We start from the raw sequence: 6730 nt of genomic DNA on the forward strand, positions 1-6730 counted from the left end.
AACAAAGATTAGTTTGAATGACATACTACTTCATACTACTGCAACAACATCAAAATATAATGGACTACTATACCAGCAACATCTAATATATATATCTTGTAGATATTAGAGTTTATGTATATTTCATACAATTTAGGATTTTAAGTGCAGTGGGAGGAAAAACATTCAAAGGTATTACAAATATTGAAGAATTTGTGACTACATTGACTTGACAGGTGCAATGTTAAGATCCAATTGTATAAAAAGTCCTACAATGTATAAACGTGTCTTTTAACTTGGCCTCATTTTGCATCTATGCCCTTCAACTTTGGATGTGCACAACTACTGCACAAATAGATAATTAAACTTGTATAGAGTTGATTAAGTAAGCACATACGTCCTATGTGGCAATTTTGTGTTTCCTCACATTTTTAAACTACAAATTTCTTCTTCTTTTTTCTATAATTAAAATTATATTTATTCATTTATTTTTTATTTATATTAGTGTAACACCCCAGAAATTTTTTCGAACTGAGACTCAAACCACCCTTTGTTTTGAGTAGCATTTTACCGAAGATTTAAAATTTCTTGAGTGATAAGGTCACTAGATGTAGTACCTTGAGTTCCAAGAAGAACTAAAGAGAGTTCATTCTGTTAGTTTTTAATAAGTAACGTTAGTAAATAAGATGCGTACTGTTATGTTTGTCCTAGTCTTTAGGAAGTACTTTAAAACGTGGACTGTTATCTAGTTTTTAGGAGAATTTTTTGGTGAAGTATTTTCTTTTGGCTTCAGCTGTTGCTGTATTTTTGCATTATAAAAAGACTCCTGTAGCAGTGTTAAGTCAGTTGTGAAGCCAAGTTATTGTCTCTGTTTTACTCTATATTTTTTGTTCACCAGTTATTTTTTTTTATCAGTGGTATTCGAGCCAATAGATACAACAACAGAAAAAAAAAACAGAGAGCAATTTCGCTAGCTTATGGCTTTGGAGAACAATTACGTTCAAGCAGCTATTCCCCGTTTCGATGGTCACTATGACCATTGGAGTATGCTAATGGAGAATTTCTTGCGGTCAAAGGAGTATTGGCCAATTATCGAGGACGGAATCGGAGCTCCGGCGGAAGGTGAAACCTTAACGAATGCTCAAAAGGTAGAGTTCGAAGAAAGAAAGTTGAAAGATTTGAAGGCAAAGAATTATCTCTTTCAGGCTATCGATCGTCCCATCCTAGAGACTATTCTTTGCAAAGAAACTTCTAAGGATATTTGGGATTCGATGAAGAAAAAATATCAAGGCACTACTAGAGTGAGGCGCGCACAGCTTCAAGCCTTGAGAAGGGATTTCGAGACTTTGCAGATGAAGGAAGGAGAGTCTGTAATGAGTTATTGTGCTAAAACAATGGAGATAAGCAACAAAATGCGATTTCATGGTGAAAAGATGACCGATGTCACAATCGTGGAAAAGATATTGCGCTCCCTGACACCGAAGTATGACTATGTCATTTGCTTCATTGAGGAGTCAAAAGATATAGATGAGTTATCGCTTGACGAATTGCAAAGTTCCTTGTTGGTACATGAGCAAAAGATGAACCGCAGTTCATTTTCCGAAGAGCAGGCTTTGAAGGCTTCTACTAATACTTGTTTCTCAAATTTTAGGGGAAGGGGTAGAGGTAGAGGAAGAGGAAAAGAAGATCGAGGATATAGAGATGAAGGCAGCAAAGATGGCAATCGAAATTTCAGAGCCAATAATGACTGCGACAAAGGCAGAGGGAGAGATTTTGACAAATCCAAGGTAGAATGTTATCGTTGCCATAAATTTGGTCATTATCGTTCCGAATGTCGTACAAGGCTGCCTAATGAGAAAGAAGAAAAGTCAAATTTTGCTGAGAATAAGGAAGGAGAAACCTTGTTGATGGCGGTTCATGCTGGAAACGAGCCCGAGAAACAACTTATTTGGTATGTAGATACTGGCTGCAGTAACCACATGACTGGAAGTAAGTCTTCTTTTACTGTTTTAAATGAAAATTTCCGGTCGACAGTTAGTTTTGGTGATCTTTCAACTGTGAATGTGAAGGGAAAGGGTAATATCAATTTTAGAACAAAAAATGGGTGTGTGGAAATCATATCCAATGTGTTCTATGTTCCAGCTTTGAAAAGCAATCTGTTAAGTGTCGGTCAACTGTTAGAAAAAGGGTATGTAATCACCTTAAGAAATGATGCATGTGAAATTTGTGATCCCTCCAAAGGAGTTATTGCTTTTGTGAAAATGAGTCAAAACAGGTTGTTTCCTTTGAAGATTGAAAATGTTCAATCTTGCTATATGGCAGAAGTGAGAAATCCTTCATGGTTGTGGCATTTTAGATATGGTCACTTGGGTTTTGGTGGATTAAGAACTCTCCAACAGAAAAAGATGGTGATAGGTCTTCCAGAAATCATCACTCCTTCTCAAGTTTGTGAAGAATGTGTTGTTGGCAAACAACATCATTCTCAATTTTCAAAAGGGAAGTCGTGGAGAGCGAGTAGTGTTTTGGAGCTGCTGCATTCAGATATTTGTGGCCCAATCAACCCAATTTCGAATGGTGGTAAAAGGTATTTTATTACCTTTATTGATGATTATTCCAGGAAAACTTGGGTGTATATTCTGCAAGAAAAGTCTGAGGCTTTTAATGTATTTAAAAGCTTCAAAGCTCGTGTGGAGAATGAAACTGGAAAGTCCATTAAGAACCTTCGGACAGATCGCGGAGGAGAATATTGCTCTAAGGTATTTGATGAATTTTGTGAGACTCGCGGCATTCGAAAACAGCTCACAACAGCATATACACCGCAGCAAAATGGTGTGGCGGAAAGGAAGAATAGAACCATTCTCAATATGGTTCGTACCTTGCTGGCTCGAGGAAGAGTTCCAAAAGAATTTTGGCCGGAAGTAGTGAATTGGAGCATTCACATCTTGAACAGAAGTCCCACTTTTGCTCTTCGAGATATGACACCTGAGGAAGCTTGGAGCGGGAGGAAACCGGCAGTAGACCACTTCAAAGTTTTTGGTTCCATTGCTTATGCACATGTTCCAGAAGTAAAAAGGAAGAAACTTGATAATAGAGGAGAGAAATGTGTTTTTCTTGGAGTTAGCGAGGCATCCAAGGCGTACAAGTTGTTCAATCCATTGACAAAAAAGGTTGTGACCAGCAGAGATGTCGTTTTTGATGAAGAAAGAACTTGGGATTGGAATATGCAGCAGTCTACTCCAATCCTAATTAATAATGAAGTCCAAGAAGTAGTTGCGGTACCCGAAATTTCTTAAACTTCTACTCAAGAAGTTGCTGAAACTTCACCATCAGTTGTACCCGATATTTCTGAAACTTCTCCTCGTGCAGCTGCTGAAAGTTCAGCATCAATTTTGGAAGAGACTGATACAGCTAATTAGCCTCTTCGTCGTGCTCGCAGAAGGCCCGCATGGATGATGGATTTTAAAGTAACATGGATTGATGTTAATGAAATGCTTCCCATTTTGCATTGTTTGCAGATTGCGATCCTACAACTTTTGAGAATGCTGTCAAAGAGGAGAAATGGCGTAAAGCCATGGATGATGAGATTGATTCTATTGAAAGATATGGCACTTGGGAGTTATCAGATCTTCCCAAGGGGCACAAAATCATAGGTGTCAAGTGGGTCTATAAGACGAAACTCAAGGAAAATGGTGAAATTGACAAGTATAAGGCGCGATTGGTGGCTAAGGGATACAAGCAAGAGCATGGAGTGGACTACACAGAAGTTTTTGCACCAGTTGCAAGGCATGACACCATCATAATGGTAATTGCATTGGCGGCACAAAATTCATGGTCTATCTTTCAGTTGGATGTTAAATCGGCATTCCTACATGGATACCTGGAGGAAGAGGTATTTATCGAGCAACCTTCTGGTTATATTAAAATTGGATCTGAGCATAAGGTATACAAGTTGAAAAAGGCTCTTTACGGACTAAAACAAGCTCCGCGAACTTGGTATAGTCGCATCGAGACTTACTTTCAAAAGGTTGATTTCCTGAAATGTCCATATGAGCACTCTCTTTTTGTTAAATTTGAAGAACCAGGAAAAATGCTCATTGTGTGTTTATATGTTGATGATCTTATATTTACCGGGAATGATAATGCCATGTTTTCTCATTTTAAAAAGTCCATGATGGATGAATTTGAGATGTCTGATCTAGGTAAGATGCATTATTTTCTTGGTTTAGAAGTAGTGCAATCTGATGATAGTATATTTGTTTCCCAAAAGAAATATGTACGGGAAATTTTAGACCGATTCAAGATGAAGAATTGCAATCCAGTCAATACTCCTGTTGAGTTCGGCCTGAAGCTAAACAAAGATGGAAGAGGAGATGTTGTAGACAACACATTGTTTAGGCAAATTGTAGGTAGTTTGATGTATCTTACTGCCACAAGGCCCGATATCATGTATGCTGTAAGTCTTATAAGTAGATATATGGAGAGCCTCGCCGAAATTCACTTGCTAGCTACCAAGAGAATCCTTCGCTACTTACAAGGAACTAAGGATTTTGGTTTGTTCTATAAGCAGGGTGAGAAATCAAGTTTGCTTGGTTTTGCTGATAGTGACTATGCAGGAGATCAGGACGATAGGAAGAGTACATCAGGTTATGTTTTTATGCTGGGCACAGGGGCTGTTTCATGGTCTTCCAGAAAGCAAAAGATTGTCGCTTTATCAAGTACTGAGGCTGAATTTATTGTTGCTATAGCTTGTGCTTGTCAAACTGTTTGGTTGAGAAGAATTCTTGAAGAGCTGCAGTTTAAACAAGAAAGAGCAACTACAATTTTCTGTGATAACAACTCTGCTATCAAGCTATCTAAAAATCCAGTGTTACATGGAAGAAGCAAACACATTGATGTGAAGTATTATTTCCTGCGAGATCTCAACGATGAAGAAACGATAGAGTTGAAATATTGCCGAAGTGAAGACCAGCTGGCGGATATTTTCACTAAACCTCTCAAGTTTCTGCTTTTTCAAAATCTCAGGAGGTTGATAGGTATCGGCACTATGGAAGAGTTCAAGAAGCTGACTCTAAACTGAAGCTTGAAAGCTTTCAATTTAAGGGAGGGTGTTAGTTTTAAATAAGTAACGTTAGTAAATAAGATGCCTACTGTTATGTTTGTCCTAATCTTTAGGACGTACTTTAAAACGTGGACTGTTATCTAGTTTTTAGGAGAATTTTTTGGTGAAGTATTTTCTTTTGGCTTCAGCCGTTGCTGTATTTTTGCATTATAAAAAGACTATTGCAGCAGTGTTAAGTCAGTTGTGAAGCCAAGTTATTGTCTCTGTTTTACTCTATATTTTTTGTTCCCCAGTTATTTTTTTTTATCACATTCAAGTCATTCCTAAGTTCTTCTAAGTTGTGGGTCAACTTAAAAAAACCATAACGTTCAGTACATGATGAGTTAGGTGGGCTACAAGGTACCCAATGAAAGGTCTTTGAATTATCTTTCCAATGCTGCTGAGTTTGCTAAGTTTTGAGTTCAAATGAGTGAGATATGCCCTTTTGAAGTCAGGCTGTCCAGTTAAGAAAAGTTACCCGAAAATAGTAAGAGGGTATTTTGGTCTTTTCCTTACCCAATCAGATATAATTCATTTTTAGTAATGTTTTAGGGGTCTAATCCTATTAGGTTCAGTTTTATAATCCTAATATACGCCTAGGGTTTTAGTTGAGAGTTCAAGAATAGAAAAGAGGAGAAAACAAGGAGAGGATAGTGTTTTGTTGAGAGTCTTGCATTTTGTTGCGGATTTTCACCATGGGTTCAATCCCTAAGAGGTATGTAAGCTTCCATAGTGTTGGGTTAGTTCACCCACACGCCAATCATGTTATTTTCAGTCAAATTTCGTTCTTGAAGTTGAAAGATTAGAGTTCTTGATAGGTGTTCTTGAAGTTCACTCTAAATCTTGTTGTGTCGGGGTTTTGAGGATTTCTTGAGATGAAATTTAGTGATTTGAGTGTTGTTTTGAGTAGATTAGAGTGTAATTATGTTAAGTAATCGAGTCCAAGTGATTGTGGAAGAAATCATTCGATTCTAGGCAAGTTAGGGTGAGAAAACGAGCAAAGAAAGTCGTTGAAGTTTTCAGGGTTGGGGCCTGGAGCCCCAGACCAGCCAGAGTGCCCCAATCACTTCTCTGAAGTTTAGGGGCTGGCGCTCCGCGCCACTCAGAGTGCCACCCGTTCTTCATCGTTTCGTCCGTTTGAGTTCTTTCAAAGGGTACCTTTACTCCCCTTTGATTCTAAACACTCTAAACTACTTCTAAACACATAGAAATCATTCATAACACGAATCATAACCTTGAATTCATAATTCAAATTCAAGGTAAAGTTAAGAGCTAAGTATTTTGAGAATTCTTTCGAACATTCTAAGAAAGTCCCTTTGAGCCCTTTTGTGGAGTCTTCTACAACTTCTAGTAACTTGTTTCAAGATTTGAGCAAGTGAGTATGAGGATGAGGAGAATGTATTCATGAATCTACTTTGTCATCATGAGATCTTTCATTTCATGAACAATAACTCTTGAATTCATGATTCACATTCAAGAGATAGTTAATAATAGAGTTCAAGGAAGCCTTTGAGTTCAATTGTGAATCCTTTGAGATCCACCATCGACTTGAGTTATGTTTTGAGGAAGTAAGTAAGAGAATGAGAAGAGTCATATACATGAGTTCTATGTAGTTATGTAGACCTTCGAGTCGAGTCGTTCATGCTCATAATT

This window comes from Solanum stenotomum, chromosome 9, assembly GCF_019186545.1.
Source record: "Solanum stenotomum isolate F172 chromosome 9, ASM1918654v1, whole genome shotgun sequence".
Taxonomy (NCBI): Eukaryota; Viridiplantae; Streptophyta; class Magnoliopsida; order Solanales; family Solanaceae; genus Solanum; species Solanum stenotomum.